At 39.0% G+C, this 27,223-nt stretch overlaps 1 protein-coding gene across 3 annotated transcripts in view; it reads left to right on the forward strand.

The window, feature by feature from the left end:
- AGPAT3 (1-acylglycerol-3-phosphate O-acyltransferase 3) overlaps positions 1 to 27,223 on the forward strand; it is an 87,005-nt gene that overhangs the window by 34,414 nt on the left and 25,368 nt on the right. The window contains exon 1 of one of the 3 annotated variants that reach the window (XM_083362464.1): positions 14,994 to 15,087. The exons of the other annotated variants lie outside the window; for them this stretch is intronic. The gene's annotated coding sequence lies outside the window, so the exon portion shown is untranslated. Of the gene's footprint in view, positions 1 to 14,993; positions 15,088 to 27,223 lie in introns of those variants that run through there. 3 annotated transcript variants of the gene reach the window in all.

The following is a 27,223-nucleotide window of genomic DNA, read 5'->3' on the forward strand; positions in this document are numbered from 1 at the left end:
AAATGGAAAGGCCAGCATATAGCAGAATTCAAAATGTGGCTAAAGGAGTGGTGTGAAGGGAAAGGCTTTGGTTATATTAGTCATGATGTCTCCAGTTGGTCCAATGAAAAAGCATACAAAAGAGATGGTTTGCATCCATCAAAGAAAAGGACTGAGTTACTTGGCAATAAAGTCACAGATTTTCTGGAGAAATATTTAAACTAAACAAGAGGGACAGTGAATTAATTGATAGAGAACATCCCTGTCTCTGGCAATTTAAAAATGATAGGTTTATCAGTGCATGTAACATAGATGTGTGTGTGTACAAGAATATCAAACTTGCTCTCAAGCAAAATCAAGCTTATAATAGCGGGTTCCACACAAGTGCGCTAATCAAACAGGTGGTAAGAAAACAGGGGAACTCAGGCACCACACAGGTTGTGTAGAAAGTAAACACAGGGTTAGTCAAGGACTCAAATGTCTATACACCAACACACAGAGCATGAGCAACAAACAGGGTGAATTAGAAATGCAAGTAAATGAGGGCAGATATGATATTGTTCCCCTTCATGGATTACTGCCTTGTCGTGGTGAAGGGGCTTGTGTAATTCAATGAAGCTATGAGCTATGTTGTGCAGGGCCACCCAAGACGGAAAGGTCATAGTAGAGAGTTCTGACAAAACGTGATCCACGGGAGAAGGAAATGACAACCCACTCCAGTATCTTTGCCATGAAAACCCTATGGACAGTACCAAAAGGCAAAACGATATGATGCTGGAAGATGAGCCCCTCAGGTTGGAAGGCGTCCAATATGCTACTGGGGAAGAGGAGAGGGCTAGTACTAGTAGTGCCAGAAAGAATGAAGCGACTGGGCCAAAGCCAAAAGGATGCTCAGCTGTGGATGTGTCTGGTGGTGAAAGGAAGTCCGACGCTGTAAAGATTTTTTGTCCATAGGAACCTGGAATGTAAGAGCCATGAATCAAGGAAAGCTGGACGTGGTCAAACAAGAGATGACAAGACTGAACATTGACATCTTAGGTATCAGCGAACTAAAATGGACAGGAATGGGTGAATTTAATTCAGATGACCATCAGGTATACTACTGTGGGCAAGAATCCCTCAGAAGAAATGGAGTAGCCTTCATAGTCAATAAAAGAGTAGGAAAAGCAATACTGGGATACAATCCTCAAAATGATAGAATGATCTCAGTTCGAATCCAAGGCAAACCAATATCACAGTAGTCCAAGTCTATGCCCCAACCACCAGTGCTGAAGAGGATGAAATTGACCGGTTCTATGAAGCCCTACAGCACCTTATAGAACTAAAACCAAAAAATGATGTCCTTATCATCATGGGGGATTGGAATGCTAAAGTAGGAAGACAAAAGATAACCGGAATAACAGGCAGGTTTGGCCTTGGAGTACAAAATGAAGCAGGGCACAGGCTGATAGAATTTTGTCAAGAGAATACGATGGTCATAGCAAACACTCTTTTCCAACAATCCAAGAGACAGCTTTACACATGGACATCACCAGACAGTCAACACAGAAATCAGATTGACTATATGCTCTGCAGCCAAAGATGGAGAAGCTCTATACAGTCAGTAAAAACAAAGACCAGGAGCTGACTGTGGCTCAGACCATGAGCTTCTCGTTGCAAAGTTTAGGCTTAAACTGAAGAAAGTAGGGAAAAGCACTAGGCCACTCAGGTATGAATTAAATCATATCCCTGTTAAATATACAGTAGAGGTGACAAATAGATTTAAGGAATTAGATCTGATAGAGTGCCTGAAGAACTATGGACGGAGGTTCGCAACATTGTACAACAGGTAGCAACCAAAACCATCCCAAAGAAAAAGAAATGCAAGAAAGTAAAATGGTTGTCTGAGGAAGCTTTGCAAATAGCTGAGGAAAGAAGGGAAGCGAAAGGCAAGGGAGAAAAAGAAAGATACACCCAATTGAATGCAGAATTCCAGAGAATAGCTAGAAGAGATAAGAATGCCTTCTTAAATGAACAGTGCAAAGAAATAGAAGAAAACAATAGAAGAGGGAGGACCAGAGATCTTTTCAAGAAAATTGGAGAGATGAAGGGAACGTTTAATGCAAAAATGGGCATGATAAAGGACCAAAGTGGCAGGGACCTAACAAAGGCAGAAGAGATTAAGAAGAGGTGGCAAAATTACACAGAAGAACTGTACAAGAATGAGCTTAACGTCCCTGATAATCACAATGAGGTGGTCACTGACCTCTAGCCAGACATCCTAGAATGTGAAGTGAAGTGGGCCTTAGAAAAGCTGAGCCACAACAAAGCAAGTGGAGGTGACAGTATTCCAGCTGAGCTATTCAAAATCTTAAAAGACGATGCAGTAAAAGTGCTACACTCAATTTGCCAGCAAATTTGGAAAACTCAACAGTGGCCACAGGATTGGAAAAGATCAGTTTACATTCCAATTCCAAAGAAAGGCAGTGCCAAAGAATGTTCAAACTATCGCACCATTGCACTCATTTCTCATGCTAGTAAAGTCATGCTTAAAATCCTACAAGCTAGACTTCAGCAGTATGTGGATCGAGAACTACCAGAAGTACAGGCAGGATTTCGAAGAGGCAGAGGAACTAGAGATCAAATTGCCAGCATATGCTGGATCATGGAGAAAGCTAGAGAGTTCCAGAAAAACATCTACTTCTGCTTCATTGACTATGCTAAAGCCTTTGATTGTGTGGATCATAACAAATTGTGGCAAGTTCTTAAAGAGATGGGTGTACCAGACCATCTTATTTGTCTCTTGGGAAACCTGTATGTAGGCCAAGAAGCAACAGTGAGAACTGGGCACGGAACCACTGATTGGTTCAAAATTGGGAAAGGAGTCCGGCAAGGCTGTATACTGTCGCCCTGCCTATTTAACTTATATGCAGAGCACATCATGAGAAAGGCAGGGCTAGAAGAATCAAAAGTTGGAATTAAGATTGCCGGAAGAAATATCAACAACCTAAGATATGCAGATGATACCACTCTAATGGCAGAAAGTGAAGAAGAACTAAAGAGCCTCTTGTTGCAGGTGAAGAAGGAGAGTGCAAAAGTTGGGTTGAAGCTTAACATTAAGAAAACCAAGATCATGGCATCCGGCCCTCTCAATTCCTGGCAAATAGATGGGGAAGAAATGGAGGTAGTGACAGATTTTATTTTCCTGGGCTCCAAGATCACTGCAGATGGGGACTGTAGCCAAGAAATTAAAAGACGCTTGCTCCTGGGGAGGAAAGCCGTGGCAAATCTAGACAGCACACTAAAAAGCAGAGACATCACCCTGTCAACAAAAGTGCGTATAGTGAAGGCTGTGGTCTTCCCAGTTGCAATGTATGGCAGTGAAAGCTGGACCATAAGAAAGGCTGAGTGCCAAAAAATTGAGGCCTTTGAACTATGGTGCTGGAGAAGACTCCTGCGAGTCCCTTGGACTGCAAGGCGATCAAACTGGTCAGTCCTAGAGGAGATCAATCCTGACTGCTCTTTAGAAGGCCAGATCCTGAAGCTAAAACTCAAATACTTTGGCCACCTAATGAGAAGGAAGGACTCACTGGAGAAGAGCCTAATGCTGGGAAAGATTGAGGGCAAGAGAAGAATGGGACGACAGAGAATGAGGTGGCTGGATGGAGTCACTGAAGCAGTAGGCGTGAGCTTAAATGGACTCCAGAAGATGGTAGAAGACAGGAAGGCCTGGAGGAACGTTGTCCATAGGTTCGCGATGGGTCGGACACAACTTCGCAGCTAACAACAACAAATGATATTGTTGCCATTACAGAAACTTGGTGGGATGAAACCCACAAATGGAACATATAGCTAGAGGGATTCAAATTATTTAAAAGAAACAGACCAAATAAAAGAGGAGGTGGAGTTGCTCTCTATATAAGAAATAACAACATCTCTACAGAAATAGAGCACAACAATGGTGAAAACTGTCTTGAATGCATTTGGGTCAATATAAAAGGGGGGGAAATGACATTGCCATAAGTGTATAGGCCACCCAACCAAACAGAGATAATAGATGAACTTTTTGCTAGTCAGTTAACTAAGGTATATAGGAAGCACATCACAATAGTAATGGGGGACTTTAATTATCTTGACATCAACTGGGAGACAAACTCTGTACCAAGTGGAAGATCAAACAGATTCCTGACAAACCTAGCAGACAACTTTGTCTCCCAAAAAGTAGAGAAGGGAATCAGCCATATTGATTCTCACTAACAGAGATGAAATGATAGTTGGTGTTGAAACCCCAGGAACCGTGGTGGGGAGTGACCATGCAATATTGGAATTCAATATTATGCAAGCACAAGCAATAGAACACAGTCAAACTGGAGTCTTGGACTTTAAGAGAGCTAATTTCAACAAACTTAAAGAGAGCTTTGGAAGGATTCCATGGATGAGAATCCTCAAGCGAAAAGAACTCAAGAAGCTTGGGAAATTTTGAAAAGTAAGATTATAAAAGCCCAGTCTAGCACAATACCAACGCAGAAGAAAAATAATAGCTCTCAAAAGAGACCAGCATGGCTGCATAAAGAACTCTCTGATAAATTGAAAGACAAAAAGGACAAGTATAAAAAGTGGAAAGAGGGGCACATAACTAAGGCAGAATATCAGCAAATATGGAGTGAGGAAAGCTGAGGCTCAAAATGAACAAAGGCTTGCAACAAAATTCAAAAATAACAAAAAAGCTTCTTTCAACATGTAAAAAACAAGAAAAATGTTAAGGAAATGATTGGTCCACTAATGGGAGAAAGTGGCAAGAAGGTGACAAGCAACAGGGAGAAAGCACAACTATTCAACTCGGTTTTTTGCATCCGTATTTACACAAAGGGAAAAAACAGTCCAACCTATCAAAAACAGTACCGTAGAAAACAGATTAGAAACACAAGTTAAGATAGGCAAGAAAATGGTAAGTGAGCACCTGGCCACCCTAGATGAGTTCAAATCACCAGGAAGAGAGCTGATGTAGTTCCCATCTTCAAAAAAGTGAAAAAAATAGATCCAGGAAACTACAGACCTATCAGCCTGACGTCAATACTTGGGAAGATTCTGGAAAAGATAATCAAACAACGAATCAGCAAACAGCTAGAGGCAAACAAAGTCATTACTAAAAGCCAACATGGGTTTGTCAAAAACAAATCATGCCAGACAAATCTTATTACATTCTTTGACCAAGTGACAAAATTAGTGGACCAGAGGAATGCTTTGGCTATAATTTACTTGGACTTCAGTGAGGCATTTGATAAAGTAGATCACAACCTATTACTTGATAAGATAGAAAAATGTGGGTTAGACAGCATCACCACCAGATGGATTCGTAGCTGGCTGACCGGCCGTACTTAGCATGTGGTCCTTAATGGAACTGCATGTACATGGAGGAAATGTGTAGTGGGGTGCCCCAGGGTTCTGTTCTAGGCCCAGTGCTATTCAACATCTTCATCAATGATTTGGAATTTGCAGATGATACCAAGCTGGCAGGAATAGCCAACACTCCAGAAGATAGGCTTAAGATACAGAAGGATCTTGATAGACTTGAACATTGGGCGCTAATTAATAAAATGAAATTCAGTGGTGGAAAGAGTAAGGTTCTACATTTAGGCAAGAAAAACCAAATGCACATGTATAGTATAGGTGGTACCTTGCTCAATAGTAGCAACTGTGAGAGATCTTGGAGTCCTAATGGACGATCACTTAAATATGAGCCAGCAGCATGCTGCAGCTGCCAAAAAAGCCAACACAGTGCTAGGCTGCATTAACAGAGGGATAGAATCAAGATCACATGAAGTGTTAATACCACTTTACAATGCCTTGGTAAGGCCACACTTGGAATACTGCATCCAGTTTTGGTCACCACGATGTAAAAAAGATGTTGAGACTCTAGAAATAGTACAGAGAAGAGCAATAAAGATGATAAGGGGACTGGATGCTAAAACATAAGGAACGGTTGCAGGAATTGTGAATGTCTAGTCTAATGAAGAGAAGGACGAGGGGGGACATGATAGCATTGTTCCAATCAGTTGCCACAAAGAAGAGGGAGTCAAGCTATTCTCCAAAGCACCTTGAAGGCAGGACAAGAAGCAACAGATGGAAACTAACCAAAGAGAGAAGCACCCTAGAACTAAGGAGAAATTTTCTGACAGTTAGAACAATTAATCAGTGGAACAAGCTGCCTCCAGACGCTGTGAATGCTCCAACACTGGAAGTTTTTAAGACGAGACTTGGACAGCCATTTGTCTGAAATGGTATAGGTTTTCCTGCCTGAGCAAGGTCCCTTCCAACTTATTATTATTATTACTATTATTGATCATCACACAGTCAGCCAGATGTTCAGACTGGATTTGGCATTTTTGTCTACCTATCGAGTCCTTACCAAGGACCTGGGATAGGCAGATGTGGATGTTTGATGGTATTACAGATATCGTCGCAGGATGGAAGCAGTTCCTAGTAAGGCCACCTTTTGCAATTGACTAATAGTGAATTTGACAATGCCAATGGTGTTCAAGTGGTGCTCCAGTTGTTTTGTGAATTCACCCAAGGCACCTGTTACTGTTGGTACTACCCTTACTTGCCTTTGCCACAGTCTTTCTATTTCTATTTGTAGGTCTTTGTATTTTGTTGTCTTCTCCAGTTCTTTGTCATCTATTCTGCTGTCTCCAGGCACTGCCACATCCACTATCCAGACTTTTTTGTCTTTCTTATCAACAATTGTTAAGTCCAGGGTGTTAAGTTCCAGGTGCTTGTCTGTTTGAATTCTGAAGTCCCAGAGCAGTTAAACTTTATCATTTTCTATGAATTTTTCTATTTTATGATCCCACCAGTTCTTGCTTACAGTCAAATGATATTTCTTGCAGATCTTCCAATGCACCATTGTTGCTACTTTGTCATGCCACTGCTTGTAGTCAGTCTGTGCGATCTTCTTGCAGCAGCTTACCAGGTGGTCCACTGTTTCTTCAGCTTCTTTGTATAGGCGGCACTTACCGTCTGTTGCTGTCTTCTCAATTTTGACTTTGTATGCATTTGTCCTTAAGGCTTGGTCTTATACAGCCAGAATTAGTCCTTCGGTCTCTTTCTTCAACTTTCCTGCTCTTAGCCATTGGCAGGTCTTGTTATTATCTGCTTTCCCAGCTATTTTTTAATGTACTGGCCATGTAGTGCTTTGTCTTCCCATGCCTCTGTTTGGTCTTTCTTGTAGGCCAGTTTGGTCTCTCCAGTAGTCAGTAAGCCTTCCTGATATATTAATTTCAGTGCATCTTCATCATTGTCCTTCAGATATTCTTCCAAAGCCATTTTTTTTTCTTCAACCACCTGATGTACTTGCAGCATTCGATGTCCACCTATTTGCCTTGGCAGATAGAGTCTGTCTATGTCACTGTGTGGATGAAGGGCATGATTCATTGTCATTATTTTTCTGGTCTTCCTATCCATTGCTTTTAGTTCTGCTTGAGTCCAGTCCACTATTCCAGCTGTGTATCTAATGACTGGAATTGCCCAGGTGTTGATTGCCTTCACGGTATTTCCTCCATTGAGTTTGGACTTTAAGATCTTCACTCTCTTGATGTATTCACCTCTAATCTTTTTCTTGACTTCAGTGTGCTTGATGTTGTTAGCTTGAAGGATACCCAAGTATTTGTACTAATCTTCCTCATCCAGACTTTTAATGTTATTTTCATGGGGCATCTTGATTCCTTCAGTTTTCACTATTTTTCCTTGTTTGAGAGTAAGTGTGGCACATTTGTCCAAGCCAAACTCCATTGCAATATCTTGGCTATATATATACGGACAGTGTTCAGCAGCAATTCTATTTCAGATGATGTTTTTACATACAGCTTCAGATCATCCATGTAAAGGAGGTGGGTTAGTCTGGCAGATCTTTTTGATGTTTGATAGCCATGTCCTGAGTTATTCAATATTTGTTGATAGAGGAATCAGTGCAATAACAAATAGTAGTGGTGATAATGAATCTCCTTGAAATATTCCTCTGTTGATATTAACCTCTCCCAGTCTTTCACCATACTGCTACTACTACAATTGTTGTTGTTGTTATAATTATTATTATGTTTGCTTAATGTCTTTTTTAGCCTTCCTACTTTTTACTAGCTTTATATTTCAGACAACAAGCTGTTCTTTAGTGTTTTCACACTAGCTTCATACTTGTCCACTATGCCAAGTCAGAAATGGAAATGTTGCCTATTTGAAGGATAGAGAGGGGACAGGTATCTATGTATTCTAACACTAGCCCTCCATTTGGAGCTGTTTGTGTTGAATGGGAAGGCCTTAAGTGTACATCTAAACTCATATATATGTATTTTTAATCAGACCTTTCCTATTCACAAGAGATTGATATGACAGAGGAGGAGGAGGACATATGGCTTAACAATTGTTTAGCTGTCTTTTGGAATCACATTTGTAGCCACCTCACAATCCTTGATTACATAATTTATATTCATAATTACATTAATTGTTCCCCATATTTTTTCCTGTCAAATTCCCCCAGGATAAATGAGGTGCTCTTCTTAAACTTAATTTTGGGAAGTCAAAGCATTTTGAGTAATTCAGTAGAAACCCAATATAATTACAATTGGTTATTTTTATCACATTCCAAAATTTTAATATATATCTGAGACATACTCCATGCACATAAAAGTGCGTTTTAATAGCATTAACCAAAGTTTGGTATTATGGAACTCTGTTAAATAATCAGAACTATAAATGTTTTTCTTTTTCTTTTTTGGACACGTGCCTCTTTTTCTTTTCCCAGCGAAATTAATAGTCTGTGTGGTTGCGGGCATTGAGAATTTTGAAGTAACACATCCTGTCTCATTTTGCTTATTTTGTAGATTTAATTCAGCTTCACAAAAACATAATTTTAACATCTTGTATAGACTGGAATTAGAATTAGAATTCAGCTTCTTTTCAGCATGGTGAATAATGTTTATTGCTGGATAAGTATCAGTGCAGCATTCAGTCTATAATCTCCATCTTGGTTAAACAGCAAGTCTCATAGCTGAATCAATGTGCGCAAATTACTGCACTTTCTGGGTTCTTCATCTTGTGTCTGTTACATCTGGTTGGTGAAGCATTCTGGAGAATTAGCCTGTGCTCCCAACAAGGGCCTGCTACATTGGGTTGGCTGACTGGATAAAGAAGATCCCCACCCCCAGACCACCCATCATATTGGCTTTTAGCTTTTCTATTTAATTCCTCTAAATTTAATGGTCCTGTAGGACTTTTTATTTTTTTATCATATTGTAAACCACCCAGAGTATCTGTTTCAGTGATATGGGCGGCATAAAAATTTAACAGACAAACTCAGAAGCTTTATACATGTCTGTGCTAGCATGCCGGTTATACTCAGAATATTGGTGTGTTTTTTTCCCCTTGGGGGCCAACATGGGTTTGGTTTTTACTAATTATGGATGGTTCCCAAGGATTCCTGAAGATCTTTTTATAACTTTTCTTGCAGATTGGCAGGATCTTTCTTTCTTTTCTTGAAGATTTAAAATGTGGGTTTTCTGCATCACAAGTACTGTGTGTTTTTTTGATTGAGCACAAACTGAAAAAGAGCAGTGGAATAAGATCTGTCTCTTTTTGCTTCTTATCCTCCAAATCAGATTGCCTAAAGGAATTTAGGAGAAAGAGCAAGAGCAAGCAGTTCAACTCTTCCCTCTAAGCCTGCAGATAGTCAGAGTTTGTGAAAATGATAAAAAGTCATTGGTTAGCTGCTCATGTCACTATCCTGGCTCACCCCCAGTCCTGCAAGGTCATCCATATTCACATGCAGCTGCAACAATATTCTTCTGAACCTGCAAAGGCAGAAAATTCAGTGTTTTTCTGAATCACTTTAGTATCTCGCTGATTGATTTGATGCTACAAATTAACTAATTTAAAGCTTTGCACAATGTGTGCATGTGCATCCATACACATAAATACAGTCATTGAGATAGCCATATGAACCATCTGTATGCATACATATGTATTTTATCCAACAGACTTGTTACTTGACCTAGTAAGCCAATAAACAGTTTTAAAATTATTTCTCCTGTTTTTATTCCAAAGCCTTAATTTTGTTAATTTGTACAAGCTTCTATTTTAAAGTAATAATTATACTGTGCTTATAAATGCAAATATTTGTAATAAAAAAGCATACTATAAATAAATCTAAAGGTACACCCTAGATTTTTTTTTAACAAAAGTTAATTCTATCTTGAGTAAATTATAAAAGTGTGTATACTTACACCACTCCATTTATTTACATCCTTTGCTGTCCCGTCCACCCCCACCCTCCTCCAAATTGTGCAATGCAAGATCTTGTGAAGCTTTGCATTGCAGTTTTCCTTAAGACAATTATTGGATTAAATCAGTGACTCAATATATCAGTGCTGACAGTAATGTTTATTGTAAGGTCGTTACGGTTTTCTTTACTTTTATTGTGGTTCTTTTCATTTTATTTAAATATTTGGATTGTTTAACAATAATGCTATTAAGGAAAAAAAGTAGTGCTGGGAGAATAGACGGTTTCTGAGAAGGCAGTTTTAGTGGCCGCAGTATTTTCAGATTTGCTACTCTGGGTTTTTGTCATCCTAATCCTTCTTTCATGTCAAGGAAGATTTGTTCTTCAAGCAAGGACTGCTAAATTCCTCGGTTTTCTGTTGTTTTTTCCCTGCCATTAGCTGGAAAACCAAAAATATATTTAAAATATGTTGACAAACCGATCAGGAATGTTTGTGTTAACAGGTGTTTGTTCAGTGCTGATTGTCCTGGCTCTTTCCTATTACTTATATTGGTAAGTACTGTAGTATCTTGCTCAGTAATTGTTTAAGAAGATTGGGGTCACATGGGTTTTGAAAACTGTGCTTATAACTGATATGATTTAGTATAGTAGCTAATAATTTTTCTTTTTTCATGTTGGCGCTCGTTAGAGGAATCTTTTGGATGAAATAGAGGGAAATGCCTTACGTCCTTAATTCTGCTTCAGCTGGGCATAAGTATTTTTACTTGCAAATATAGTTCAGGAATATCTGTCCAAGAAAGTGTAAAATGCTGTAGAAATGCACAGAATTTTGACTTGTTTGTCAAGCTTTTCTTTTTGTCAAAGCTTCTTCATAGTACTCTTGGAAATGCTACCGTTTATGTAATGCAGAATTGGTAGGAACAGACGGGAAATCCCAATGGACTAGTTCATTCTTTGGAAATGTGATGATGGGTGGTGATCACCATAGGTAGATTGCCCTATGAACTGAGTTCCAACATCCACAAAACCTTTTGTCTATTTAATCCCCCCCATTCTGTTATTAAAAATCTATGTAATCGTGTTTTTGGTAACTACAAATAATAAGGGGCTAGCAGCTGACTGCATAATCATGAAATGGTTTTTGAAGGAAATGTTACCCCTGTAAAAGTTACAGTTGGCAAGGTGGGACCCAGTTCTCTTCAGACCAGAGAAAGTAGTCAAATACTGAGCAGATAAATTCCTCTTTCAGAGCTAGGAAAAGGCTAGGAAAGAGTCCTTTATTTTAAAAGGGTGGGAAGAAACAATTAATGATTCTCTGGAGCTGACATAGATATAAAACTTAATTTTTCAACATTAGGCTAATTTTTTGTGTATAATTGACTTCTTTTTCGTCTAAAATAAAATAATATATCTAGCAGCATGGGAGTCCTTAAAATTTAGCTGAATGTAGGGATAGGTTTCTGGAAGAATAGAAATTTAGGGCCTTCCTTGACCTGAATGTCAAGTGTGCTGTGATAGGGTTGGTAGGGGCCACTTAGAATATGGAATCTAACCCCTGCTCAGTACAGGAATCCAGGTTAAAACATTCCAGAACTTGATTGCCTAAGGCAGGGGTAGGCAGCCTTGGCTCTTTTATGACTCGAGGACTTCAACTCCCAAAATTCCTGAGCCAGCTGGCTCAGGAATTCTGGGAGTTGAAGTCCACGAGTGATAAAAGAGCCAGGGTTGCCTACCCCTGGCCTAGGGTCCAGATGAACACATCCAGTGAAGGAGAGTATACCTCCCTGGTCCCACTGTTACAAGGTTTCTTCTAACATTCAGTTGGAATCTGCAATTCTATAATACAGTGGTCCTCGATGTACAATCACAATTGAGTCCAAATTTTATGGTGCTAAGTGAGACAATTGTTAAGTGATTTTTACCCCATTTTATGACCTTGCTCGCCACAGTTGTTAAGTGAATCCTGAAATGATAAGTTAGTAACACAGTTCTACACGGAATCTGGCTTCCCCATTGATTTTGCTTGATAGAGGGTCACCAAAGGTGATCACATGACCCCAGGTCACTGCAACAGTCATAAATAGGAGTCAGTTGCCAAGCATCTGGATTTTGCTCACGTAACTGTGAGGATGCTGCAACGGTTGTAAGTGTGAAAAATGGTTATAAGTTACTTTTTGCAGTGCCGTTGTAACTTTGAATGGTTACTAAATGAACTGTTGTAAGTTGAGGACTACCTGTATAGATCAGCGATCTTCTGTCCTGCAACTCTGGAATAAAAGAATTTGGACTTTTTCTTGCAATATCATTGTTGATGTTTTAGATATTTGAGGAGTGTTATTATATCCTGCCTTCCTTTTCTCAAAAAGCTAAAAGTTCTCTTCACAAGGCTTACGGTCTATCCACACTGCTTCAACACAGACCTCTCATGCATGAGATGGGAGGACAATATGTGTTCATCCAAAAATCACTGTCCTTTCTTTGTCACTCTTACTGCACTTTAAGAGTTGGAATTGATGTTTGCTGTCAAGGGCTGTGGTTAGCAGCCATCGCTGCTGTCAAAGGAACAGGGAACAGGGAAAAGAAAGATTCTTGTTTTCAATTGTTTGTCACCACCACCATTAACTTGCTGGAGAAGCTGACTGAAGAACCCAAAGGGCAATGACAGGACACTGTGACCATCGTAATAAGTTCAAGGACCAACGATAAAACCATTTTCCTAGCACTGTTATACACTGAACAGTCACTAAACAGGCCAGTTGTTAACCAAGGTTTTTTGGTAGTATCTTTAGTCTCTGATGTATATGTCTACAAAAGCAGTTATACTCTCCTAGGCATTTTAAACAGTCAATTTATTCTGCTTTTTACTCTAAATTTTATTACGTATTTTATTTCTTGAAGTGATACTTGTAGTTTTCCTGTTTTTATAAGCTTCATTTAAACTAATAGATATAAATATTTGGAATAAAACAAACACATTTTAGACAATAAAGTGGCTTGCCCTATTTTTGTACTTTGCAGATGTGTTGGATTTTAGTTTCTGTTGTACATAGCCTAATGGGCGGTTGCACCAGCTGCACCGGCTTCAAGTTTTCTTCTGGGTGCAAGTCAAGAGGCTGCTATTACTTTTAAACCTCTCCATGGCACAGGGGTAGATTACTTGTGGGACCCCCTCTCCCAGAGGGTACCTGCCCTTTTCACTAGATCAGATAACATAGGTCAGACATGTCAAACACAAGGCCCGGGGGCCAGATCCGGCCTGCGAAGTGGTTTCATACGGCCCACGAAGCCATCCTGGAAACAGAGGGAATGGCCCCCACTGCCTTGGCCCTGGCCCAGAGACCCTCCTTCTGCCAGAGACCCTCAGATCTGTCCCACTCCTGCCCAGGCCCCCATAGGCACCCTTGATGCGAACGATGTAGAGCTGGCCATGCCCACCCAGTAGGCCATACGCACTCTAGCCACGCCCACCCAGTAGGCCACACCCACCCAGGCCACACTCACCCGGCCCCCTGGGGGCAACCGCAATGCTGATGTGGCCTTCAATGAAATTGAGTTTGACACCCCTGACATAGGTAGTCACTCTCCAGGTTGCTTTCTTTAAATGTTGTCATATTGCTTGACTTAGGAAGCGTATCCTTTCGGGGTGGGCCCTGATCAATGGATCACCCTTCCGTTGAGATCTGGCAGGCTGTCGGCCTTTTAATCTTCCAGAAAGCTGCAAAGAGTGTTGAGATATGTGAAGACAGAGTTGGGAGAGAATGTTGTGGAAGTTTGGATACGGCGTTATACAAATATTTTCCTATCAGTCAATAAAATGAGTGAAGGCTCACTTTAGTGGAATATGTGTTTAAGATCCAGGTTGCAATATTTTGGGGTCTATAAGTGTAGTTACAATGCCTTTTGTGCTACTAAACGATAGTTAGAAGTTTGTTTGTTTTTTATGTAGGATGGTGTGCTTGTCAGTGAACCATGATTTATTTAGAACAGTCAATGAAGACTGTTTTTTAAAATCTCATAACTAGTCTCTTGACAGCCAAACATACCTGTAGCTGTACCTATACCGATACCTATATCTGTACCCCCATACACACTATATACATGTAGCCATGATATCCCCGCTTTACAAATAGTATCTAAATTTTTCAACCTGCTGCCGCTGCTCCTTTTTCTATTTCTTCTTCTAAGCTTCTTGCATAGGTGCTGCTTCTTTAAAAGTTATTCTTATTTTTGATAGTCATCTAGCCTGGAGAATTATTAGCCATGTATCAGTTAAACTTTCATCTGTTTACAGTATTCATTGGATAACAGTTCTATCCTGTTCATTCCAAAGAGTTCAATCTTATGACAGTACAGTCAAATTCTTCATTGTGGTCTTTGTGATTCATGAACAGGGAATCCTCAGCTTAACTCCGTTTGTTTAGCAACTGCTTGAAATTACAACAGCACTGAAAAAAGTGACTTACAAACAGTCCTCACACTTACGACCATCACAGCATCCCCACGGTTCTGTGATCAAAATTTAGGTGTCGGCATCCTTACCAACCCTTGGACCCCACGGAAAGCAAGTGGTAGACGACAAGGTGGCTGGCAAAACAGGAACGGTCTGAGCAGCGTTTGTTCATGGCAAACAAAGTTAGCGCTGGGAGTGATTTTCTCCCAGCGCTTTACATACAATCCTTTTCCCCCAGCTCCACCCCCCCATCCAGCTAGCCAGCATCCAGTGCTTAGCTTGAAAAGCAGCAACGCAAGCCCCAGGCTCTTCTACCCTCCCAGTTCTTACTGCCAGGTATCGTTTCTGCGCCAATCAGCTGTGTGTCGGAGGCGCAGCAGCTCAGCTGTTCGGTGACTTCATGGAGCAGGTAGGACCATCCCTGGTGTCTCCCCGGTCATTGTCCCTTCCACTCGGCCGTTTAGCAGCTTAGGAGCGTCTCCAGCTACTCCCTGGGCAATGTCCCAACTGCTGGCCTCTGTCGGAGTTTCCTGCGCCAAACAGCTGACTGGCGCTGAGCTGGGGAATCTGTCCACCTCTCCCCTTGCTTTATGGTCGAGCCCACGCGGCTTGACATTAGGCACTTGGCAGCTGGCACACATTTATGATGGTTGCAACATCCTGGGGTCATGTGATCACCATTTGTGAACTTCCCATATGGCTTCTGGCAAGCAACGTCACCAGGAGAAGTCAGATTCTTTTAATGATTCACTTAAAAACTGCAGCGATTCATTTAACAACCATTGCAAAAAAAACAGTTGTAAAATCAAGTGCAACTCATTAACAACTATCTTGCTTAGCAATGGAAATTATGTGGTCATACGTCAAGGACTACCTGTATACATATATACACTAGCACAGAGCCCCATTTCTACAACTTGATTGGAGCTCTACCCCACCTAACAAAGTATGGCTCCCACTGAACCCCTACCATTTGTTTTAAATACTGTAACTTTAACACATTGGTCCTTGAATCCTTCTACTTTATTATAAGTTGTGACCTATTTTTGTCTTTTTCTTTTTTTCTTTAATTGATCAACTTTTTCCCTAAATTCCTTAGGACGGTTCATTGGGACACAGGGATCAGTCTCGTCCCGTTTCAGGTATCCAGCCCACAGCCTTAGGCCAGAAGAGCCAGTTCAGAACAGTAAACATGCCCTTTGGATGGTCATAAGCGGTGTCTTTGTAAAACAGTTTTTTTGCAATAGTTCTGGTTTGTCAGCTATTCTTTGGAGGCTTTAAATCAGAATGATTCTGGAGCTGCTATTGGTCTCTCCCACCATGCCCCAAGAATTGTCCTGTAATTTTCTCGTTTCTTCAAGTAACCAGACAAATTCTCTGCCACCTATAGATAAACAGCAGGGACTTTTTCACCATTATTGGCATTGAGAATACAATCTGTTAAAAGTTTAAAATCTTTTAAGAGGTCTGTCCCTTTCAATCCTGATAATGGCAAAAAACAAAAAAAATGATAAATGCTTCCAACTCAAATTCGTCCTCACAATGACCTTGTCTTACTCCGCCACTTCAGTTTCATTGTTAATGGAATTTCCAGTTTGTAGTATTCAATTTTAAGCACAGGAATTCATCTCAGAAAGAAAGAGTTCAAATAGATTTCCCTTCAAGTCTACTATTTTAGTCCAGCCCTTTATCCATTAGGATAATCAAAACTAAGATCATTTTTTAATCTCAAGATCCCCAGGATTGTGGTGGGTCACCTCATGTTTTTTCTGATTCTGAACATCTCTCTTTGATTTGGTGGTAAATGCTCCAACACTGGAAGTTTTTAAGAAGAGACTGGACAGCCATTTGCCTGAAATGGTATAGGGTTTCCTGCCTGAGCAGGGGGTTGGACTAGATGACCTCCAAGGTCCCTTCCAACTTTATATTATTATTATTATTATTATTATTATTATTATTATTATTATTATTATTATTATTATTATTATTATTATTATTATTATTATTTGATTCCATGCAATTCAGCCCTTCTTGGGTGGAGATATTGGTTTTCTTGGTACTTTCATAATCCTATCTTGTAGCTCTCATTAGAACCCAATGAAACAATCCAAGTGTTATCTGTTTAGATAGGGATATAGACTATTTCTAATCTTTTACAGTGGAGTCAAGCTAGAGGAGAATGGATCCTCAGTGTCCTGGTAAAATCTTCAATCTCTTGGTGACATTTATTGTTGAAATAGATCTGCTGTTTTATGTTTTTTCACCATTCTCTAGTACTGAGTCTTAGAGAAATGGTTCTCTAAGATTAATGAGTGTTAGCAAGGATCAACATTCTCATCACATGTTAGTGCATGGGTGTCAAACTCACTGCGTCATGTGACATGTTGTGACATATTGCGACTTTTTTTGCATTGCCGGAGCTGGGTGGGTGCAGTCTCTGTATGATGCAACTGGCCTGTGGGCCGGCAGTTTGACACCCCTGCTTTAGTGGCTTCAGGAGGTTTAGTTCGTTTTGTTGCTCTGTATTGTCCATTGGGAATACATCTGCCTTCCAAGCTGACCTGAAATCCTCTTCATTCTTCAGAGACAAATCATCTGTCTGGACTTTGGTTTCTTCTGCTTTGCAGCTTGGAGGAATCTGTTCCACAGTTCCTTCAGGACAAAATACTGTATGTCTGATTTTGTTGGCTTCTTGAAAGCCTTCCCAAAGGATTTCTTATGCAGCTAAATGGAAATTCCTTGAGGTCTTCCCATGCAATATCATAGAATCATAGAGCTGGAATAGAACTTAAAAACTCTTGTCTTTCTTGCTCAGTATAGATCCATCAGAGAATCACTGATAAATGACCACTTGGACTCTGTTTGAAGACTACATTGAAGCTCCATTTGCCACTTGATGTATCCATGTGTTCCACTCCCAAGTTTATTACATTTTGATCCTTCTGATGCATTTGAAACAGCAAAGCATGGCTGTCTCTTTGATAATATGATGTCTTGCATCATCTCCTTTTTTGCTTCAAATCAGTTACGTAATAATTTCATGAAATGTCTAGCACAATTTTCTCTTACAGCATCCTCCAAATTGAAGACTTTCCTTTGTTTTCTGTCTGTTAACCTCAGAATCTCTTGAGGCCATTTCTACTGCCCCAATTCACTTCCTTTCATGGAAAGTTTTATTTTATTTTTTTATTTTAATTCCATTTATATCCCGCCCTTCTCCGAAGACTCAGGGTGGCTTACAAGCTTAGCAGTAGCCTTCATTCTATGTATATTGCCTTTCTTGTAGCCATCATAAAGGTTTATCATATAAGCAAAGTGTATATTTTACAAAGAGATTTTCCAGTCCTCATTTCTGGAAGGGACAAAGTTATTCTCCCCCCAGATATTTCCTTTCTTCCCAGGTTAGTATCAACCTTCCATTGAAAACATAGAACATAGATTCATAGGACTGGAAATGGACCTTGAAGGTCTTCTAGCTCAAGCCCTGCTCAAGGCAGGAGATCTTATACTATCCTGATCAAATGGTTGTCTTATTTTTGAAAACTCCCACAATGAAAATCCCACAACTCTAGGAGGCAAGCTATTCCATTGGTTAATTATTCTCATTGTCAGAAAATTTCTCTTTCTAGGTTGGCTCTTTCTTTAACAAGCTTCCACCCATTACCTCTTACCCTCCCTCAGGAGTTTGAAGAATCCCCTCTTCTTTGTGACAGCTCCCCAAATACTGGAAGATAGTTATCAAGATGTTATATTCTTTACCAATTTTCTTAATTGCTAAATATCACTAGGAACACTGCTTCATTCTTCATGCTTTACATCACTGAAAGTCATTATATATTTCTGGCCTTCCAAAGTCCATCTAAAGTGTGTGATCTAAGGCAGACATGTCAAACACAAGGCCCGGGGGCCGGATCCGGCCCCGCGAAGTGGTTTCATGCGGCCTGCGAAGCCATCCTGGAAACAGTGAGGGAATGGCCCCCACTGCCTTGGCCCTGGCCCAGAGACCCTCCTCCTGCCAGAGACCCTCAGATCTGTCCCACTCCTGCCCAGGCCCCCATAGGCACCCTTGATGCGAACGATGTAGAGTTGGCCACGCCCACCCAGTAGGCCGTACGCACACTAGCCACGCCCACCCAGTAGGCCACGCCCACCTGGCCCTCTGAGGGCAACTGCAATGCTGATGCGGCCCTCAATGAAATTGAGTTTGACACCCCTGATCTAAGGCATGCATGTGGCTCTCTTTGGAATCCAATTGCATCAGAGTGTTGAATTGGAATTATTTCAGATTTGTGACATTGGATTCAGATTACTGATAGGATAACTAATTCCTGGAAATACTAAAAGTTCCAGTTCAAATGAATTTCAGTTTGCATAGTTCTCATGTTGAGAGGTTTTTGTTGATTGTTGTTTTGGGTTCATTCTCAGTGATCATTGTAGGATTTTATAAGTTATTTTTACATGTTGCTAGCCACCCAGAGTCACATTTGTGAGGAAGGAAGGAAGGAAGGAAGGAAGGAAGGAAGGAAGGAAGGAAGGAAGGAAGGAAGGAACATTAGGATGCTGGTTTAATTGGGTCTTTTTAAAAAAAAACTTTCACAATTTTATTAATACTGATTTACTATTGGATGTTTAACATTCAGTAAATGTGAACTTTTGAAAGAGTCCATTACACCTACTGTTTCACAAAGGTCTTCATTGATCTGCTTTCTAAAAAAGGTAGTTTTTTGAATCATTAAAGAAACTTCAACAGATTTGCCAAATTTGGCATATTTAGTAATCCCAAATATCACAATTACTTTTGAATTGGTAAATTCTGGGCCACTGCTTGTCTGGTTTTCTAAAATGGTAAAGGGATGCAATTTTTGCTTGCTAATCTGCAATTAAACCCTATTAAATTCAGAACTGTTTACTTGTGAGTATCAGTGCATAGAAATCTGATGCAAGAGCATCAAACATCTGTAGCAATCTTTCTGGAATACAAAACTTGATATGAAAGGAATGCATATCAAACTATTTAAGTATGTAACGTAGTAATGGCTCGTGGTCTGCATCCATTAAAGAATACTGAGCAGCTCTGTATGATCATACAAGGCAAAATGTCAGATTTTTTTTATAGCTGGCATAAATAGAGATCTTCAATAAATAAACAGCTATTTTTGTTCATTTAGAATACCAGTAGCCTTAATGCAATTGTAAATAATCAAAGCCAGTGCAACATCATTCTAAAAACTATTCACTTAATAGATTTGCTCGAAGCTGGAATATTTAAAGATACAGGTAGCTTAAATTGAGTATTCTCCCATGCTGTCTTATACTTCATTTTGGGTAACATAGCAGGTCTTCCAGGAGAATGCTGGGATTCTTGGCTATTTAGTAAATCCTATTACTTTGTTGCCTTTCTAAACTTTCTGAACATTTTCAGAGACAACTGTAGGTGAGTTACTTGCATGCTTGCACTTGCAAGAATCTTTCCCACATTTAAATCTTCTCCAGGGAATATTCTTGCAGCGACAGACATATGAGTTGGCATAAAAGGAAAAACAAAGGCTATGTATAGATGACCTAATGAACATTAGAGCTATTCTGACTGTTATCTCTAACAGTAGGGAATTTTTCTTTCTATGACAATAGGAAAACAGTAGATATTTTTTTATATATTTTTTACATTTTTTATTAGTTTTATCAAAATATAAAATACAAAAATAGAAAGAAAAATGAAAATAAAGGGGATTATGAATAATCCCCTCTATTTTCATTTTTCTTTCTATTTTTGTATTTTAGATTTGAATAGTGAAGAGGAAAAGCAACACATTTGGGAAGAGCCCATAATAAAACACCACTCTGATAATCTAGCTAGCTTACATCGAATATTTCTCTAACCAAATTACCAAAGCAATGGAATTCCAGTGTTTCGCACTCTCAGAAGTTAACACTTTTCTTATGTTTCCTTTTAAGTCTAAAAAGAAAAATATTGTATGAACAGTAATGCCCATCCTTGAAATCATATTAAAGTGGAATTCTGCAAGCTGGAAATATTGGGCCATTTAAAGAAAAGAAACCTCTTCAGTTTCCCATGCTAAAATTATACATACATATATTTATTGCTTGTTATGCTTCGAAGTATCTCTAAACGATATCCTTCCCCATGTTTTTCTTTACATTGAAATGGGGAATATCCAAAGTATTGATCTCTAGAGACAACTTGAGTATATCCTAATATGCTTTAGCTGATTTCATGAATCTTATTAGGTTTTATTAGTCATAAGAAGTTCTTTCAGTGCTAAGAAGGCTAATATTATGACATGGAGGTCTAAAAATAAGCACTGAACGTTTGGAGTGTTCTACATATGCAGAGTCTTTTTCTAATTATAGAAATTAATTTAGCTATAGACCAAGGTTCTCAATTTGCCTTAGACTGTGGTGTTCCTGTGCTGCATAGAATGAAGACAATAAATGAATTGGATTTAAACTTAATTAAGTTTCAATCTGATTAATACAGGTACTTCTCAACTTATGGCTACAACTGAGCCCAAATTCTGTTGCGAAGTGAGACAGTTGTTAAGTGAGTTTTGCCCCATTTTACAACCTTTTTCGCCACAGTTAAGTTAGTAATGGTTGTAAAGTCAGTCTGGCTTCCCATTGATTTTGCTCGTCAGAAAGCTGCAGAAGTTGATTTCATGACACACACTCATAAATATGAGTCAGTTGCCAATTTTGAATTTTGATCATGTGACCATGGGGATGCTGTAGCAATTGTTAAGTATGAAAAATGGGAATAAGTCCCTTTTTTCAGTGCAGTGGTAATTTAGACTGTTCACTAAATGAAAGATTGTAGGTCGAGGACTACCTGTATGACTATTTGCCAATCATGTGTTTGGTTATTTCCTTTGAATGTCATTAGAAATTGCAGTTTGGTAATTGGCAGCTTCTCATAAAGCTTTTCATAGGAGGATGAGATTTTGGGCCTCCAATTGTATTCTTCTCCCTTGGATCTCAAAGAGGAAAGATACTATGAATAGATACTGCCCAATTCATTCATTCATTCATTCCTTTTATTTATTTTTCACATTTCTGAACTGCCCATCTTCTCAAAGAAGGATTGTGGGTGGTGGGTTTAATAACTTTAATAACCTGTGTTAAAAGAGGGGAAACATATTGTGTAAATAAATGGTTTGAATAAATAAGAATTGGTTTTGATGGTCAGAAAAGCAATTTGTCAACATTTCTTTTAAAATTTTAAGATTGGTGGGGAAGATCTCTCTGGAAGGAGTTAGAAAATATGAGTGCAATCCAACATGCAAAGAAGCTTGGTAGAGCACAGAAGAATGACTGCTAATTAAAAGCATAAGCATTGAATATCTGTCTAACAAACGTACACTGTCATGCAAAGAGATTTCCATGTTTAAAATGAGCTTTAAAAATAAACAATTAAATCAGTATACAAAGTAGTGGAACAACTGGGGAGTGAAGTATACAAATATTTATTTATTTATTTATTTATTTATTTATTTATTTATTTATTTATTTATTTATTTTATTTTATTTCTATACCGCCCTTCTCCCAAAGGACTCAGGGTGGTGTACAGGGCAATACAATAAAAATACAATATACAAAAGTTAAAAAAATTAAATACTGCAGCCCAAATCCAATAAATTAGTACAATAATATTTAAAATACAAATACTTTACAAAGTATTGAGCCAGATATAAAAAACATCAGCAACTTTAATGCTCCAGAGAGGTACAGTAACTTTCTTTTGTCTACTGTTGTTTTGTTTTCCTTCAAATATAATAGAAAACATGTAAGATTTCTGGAAGAAATGTGTTCACATTTATCTAAAGAAGCAAATTGTGCTCAGTTTTATGTAAAGAAGTAAATCTATATTTATACATCCATTATACAGTAATAAGAGTAATAAGATAATAAAAAGAAATCAATCTGTAACATCAGATTTGATCAATACTACCATTCAATAAATAATGCAAGTGGAAGTGTCACCACAATCTATAAATGCTCGATGAATGAACTTAAGATTTATGTGATTTCCTGAGTGACATCAGGCAGGTAGCAAGGCAAATTTCAACTGGAACGACATTCCAAAGAATAAGTTCTGTCATTAAAACAGGACCATATTAGCTGCATTTCATTAGAGGACCGCATTGAGGGGGACAAGTCTAATTGGAGGAGGCAGACTTCGAAATATGTAGACGTCAAGCCATATGTGGTTTTCTAGATCTAAACCAATATTTTTGAACTGTCTGTTGGAAGCCAGTGCATGGCCGATAGCATAGGGAATAACATCTGGAGTTAACACATGGGCCACTCTATTCTGGACCAGGCACAGCTTCTTAGCAGTCTTTAAAAGCAAGTAAATATTAAGTCTTACAGGAATTCAACTGGATAGTGATGAGTTACCATTACAAGCTCCACCCATTTCAAGTAAAATTGAAATTGCCACACTGGCCAGAGGTGAATAAAGATCCCTCTGGCTAAGACTTCTGCTGCAGCTCTAGCAGTAGCTGTGCTTCTAAGAGGATGCAAAACAACTTATAAAATATTTCTGGAGTGTTTTTATAGGACCATAAAACCTATTAAGAGCAATCTTGAAAGTCTCTATCTCAATCATAAAAAATAGTATCCACTATCAAAATGTTTATGTTCCATAATCTGCTATAAAACATGGTAGCAACCCTCATGCTTTATTTGAATACTTACTAATATTTTTTCCAATCAAAATCCTAGATGCTGAAAAAGATATTATTTGATAAGAATATGTGTTTCTTGCAGCTAATAATACCAGGTTATAATTTGTTACATTTTTTAAGTCCGTTTAGATGCCAGCTGACTACTTTATGTACCCTGCTCCCTTGTAGACAAAATATTCCTGACTGTCAGTTTCCCAACATTAGAAACCTCCAGAGTTGTAAAAGTCACACTAAATGAACAGTGTGTAATAGAATGGAGTTGGTATATGAATCTTTTAAAAAAGTATAATATAAAAGCTAAAAGAAGTTCTTTCTGACTGTATTAATTTTAAAAATAAGGCTCACGTAGCTTTTAGCCATTTAAGGAGGAAGAAAGGATAAGAAGACAACAAAGAAACAACTGTTGCTTATGAAACAAGAGACAAAAGATAGCTGGATATAGGAGGAAAAAATTAACTTTCTTCAATCTTGCAAGCATACATGCCAAATTATACATATTTGTGAAGTCGAAGCACATTTGCAAGAAAAAGATAAATTATAATTTTATGCCCATAGCATTTTAGTTCAGTGGCTTACTGTTTACTTACTTACTGCTTACTTGTTCAAGGTTACCTTTAATGTAGATATCCATGAAAGATTGCCTTAACTCTTAAGTGCCTGTGATCTCAAGTTGAAAATCAGCTGGCAATGAGATTTCTTTTTAAGGCATTTTTCCACATAATTTAACAAGGGCTTCTTCTATTCAACATCCAGGGCTAGGTTAATTATTTTAAAGTTATTTCTGGTGAGTTGCTCTGTATCTAGGTGATTCAGACTGTAAATTTGTAATGAACCTATCCTAAAACTTCATGCTTAATTCTGTTTTCAGGGGAAGTAAACAATAATTGCCTTCAAAGTTTCCAAACTCTTTATCAAATTTGAGAGCATGTGCTTTCTTGATTTTAATATCTCCTTAGATCTCTGATATACCTGTTTCCAAATGTATATATGTTCTCTTAGTTTGAGAAATAGCTTGAACTAGCATCATTAACTCCATTAATTTTATCTGATCTTACTGGGAGATGTCATAAGTTAATGTAGTTCAGTCTCTAACTCTTCAGAATTTGAGAAGGGAGCTATCACTATTTCATGTGAATCCAGGATTTCAGTAGACTGCACATACAGCTTTATTAATTTGTCTGTATCAGGAGTGGAACCCCTAGCTTGTGATGACAAAACATAAGATATCTTCTTCATTATTTGAATTATATCATTGAAATATTATTAAATCAGTGAGGAAAAGTGAAACCATTTAGAAACAAATGCATATGTTTATGTTTATGTTTATTGGACTTATATACCGCCCTTCTCCCGTAGGACTCAGGGCAGTTCACAAGGAATTTAAAATAACAATACACATTACAAAAGTTAAGAACAATTAAAATAATTAAATTTAGTCCTTGAATAAAATAAAACCCCTATTAAACTCCAATTAAAACCCAATTAAATAAAAATCTCAGTCCTGGCCAGAAAGCTCAAAGAGCCAGGTCTTCAGGTCCCGGCGGAATGAACGAAGGTCAGGGGCAGTCCTAAGCTCTACGGGCAGCTGGTTTCAAAGGGCAGGCGCACCCACAGAGAAGGCCCTCCCCCTGGGTGTTACCCACCGGCAATCTTTTGCTGGCGGTACCCTGAGAAGGCCCTCCCTGTGGGAGCGCACAGGACAAAGGGAGCTTGATGCCGGCAGCAGGTGTTCCCTCAAATATCCCGGACCCAAGCCATTTAGGGCTTTATAGGTCATCTCCAGCACCTTGAATCTCACCCGGAGGGCAACCAGAAGCCAATGCAGCTCACGGAGCAGCGGTGTTATATGGGAGTATCGGGAAACCCCCATCACAACTCGCGCGGCTGCATTCTGCACCAGCTGAAGCCTCCGAGTGGTCCTCAAGGGCAGCCCCATGTAGAGAGCGTATATATATCTGTAATGGCAATTCATTTCTTTATACTATATATTTTTTCTTTTTTCTTTACTATTTTTTATTTTCTATTTTCCTTTTTTTTCTTTTCTGCACCATCTATGTTTTCATTCTTTTTTAGTTAATATTAGTTTTTATCCTTGTAATTTTTAATAAAATTATTTTAAAAAAATAATTCCATGCACAGAGTTTGTGCAGAATGGGAAAGGCAACCATCTAAGTAGCTATAAAAACTGGTAGCCTCAAATTATCCATATGCAGTGAATTAAGAAAACTTAGTTTTGATTGGCCTGATGTCTATATACAACTGAAGACTGTTAAATTGGAGTGCTCTACTGGCTTCTTGTGGTCTCTTAACATAGTATATCCAAGTTGTGACAGGAGGATTTAAGGGGAGAGGAAGTTCTTGGTATTTTTTTAGTTAGGCTTAAAGCAAGTCTTTTAAGAAAACAGATTTAATGCAATAAAATAAAGTTAACAGCAAAAATGCAACATACACATTTAAAACATCAACCCAGAAAACTGGGTTGATGTATAATTTCAGACTATAATGTGCAAAATCATTTGGATAGAGAAAAAGTTGTAATTCCTTGCTAAGTGCTCTTAGCAAGTATACAGCTCGATTGATAAACTGACTGTTAAACTGGTAATCTTGGTTCTGCGTTTATGATAGAAAATGTCAGAATTCTTAGCATACTGATTACTTTCCAAAAAGCAATGTTGTATAGCTCATCTTGGTGTGACTTTCCTGCTCTTAATATTTATAACTGTTCATACGTGTGAGTTGCAGAGATACAATGGCTACCAATAGAATTGACACCTTTTCCTGATACTTGAATTGGGAGACCTCTGTTGTTAAAGTGCCTTCTGAAAACTCTCCTAACAGCAACAGTGATCAGGCAAGTAGATTAGATGTTTTAGAAAAAAAATAATACTATGAATCTGATTTCTGTAATGCAGACCTGGTGAAGTAAAGATCTGTCTGCAATACAGTTAAACACGTAAAAGATTATAGTGGTACCTTGGTACTTATCGTTAATTGGTTCCAGGAGACGAGATGAGGACTAAAAAAATATGAGTACTAAACAAATTTTTCCCATAATAATATATGAGTTACAAGGCAGCTGACACTGACAAGTTCTATCTTGTGAGTAGCAGGACAAAATGATCACCTCAAAATGTATTCAGTACCAAATTTTAATGAATTTCGAAGCAGTTGAGTCATTTAAGGCAGGGCTTTTCAACCAGTGGTACGGGTACCACCTGTGGTACATTGGCACCTGGTAGGTGGTATGCAACCATCCTAGAAAAGTGGTAGTGGGGGAGGGGAATGAGCTGAACCGGTGGCAGCACTGCACAAGCCTGAGCGAGAGATGGTTGGAGCTGCAGGGCTGTCAGGGCTCAGCGGAAGGACCAGGATCAGCGTTAGGCTCCAGCTGGCAACTGATTCATATTTATGATGGTCACAGTGTCCCAAGGTCATGTGAAGTGACCAAAACCTACTGCAACCACCCAGCAGATGGGGGGAATAAAAACCAAACACCCCTCCCACCCCACCCCCACTGCCAATCCTCAACAGAAATGCTCACAACAATGAAAACCTCGGACAGGAGAAAGAGCGCCGCTGGGCGGGCAGGCAGGTGTCTTGCTTGGCTGTGGCTTGGGGGCGAGTTTTTTCAGTGCCATTGTAACTTCGAACAGTCACTAAGCAAACTGTTGTAAGTCAAGGACTACCTGTACTTCATCAATTTTTCCTTTTTTGGGGGGTGTCATCAGGTTTTTGACACCTTGCTAGGCGACTGGTGGTACTTGGATGTTGCCATATCCTAAAAGTGGTACAATGGGTGAAAAGGTTGAAAAGCCCTGATTTAAGGCATGAAAAATAGC

This window comes from Vipera ursinii (assembly GCF_947247035.1).
Source record: "Vipera ursinii genome assembly, chromosome: 4".
NCBI lineage: Eukaryota > Metazoa > Chordata > Lepidosauria > Squamata > Viperidae > Vipera > Vipera ursinii.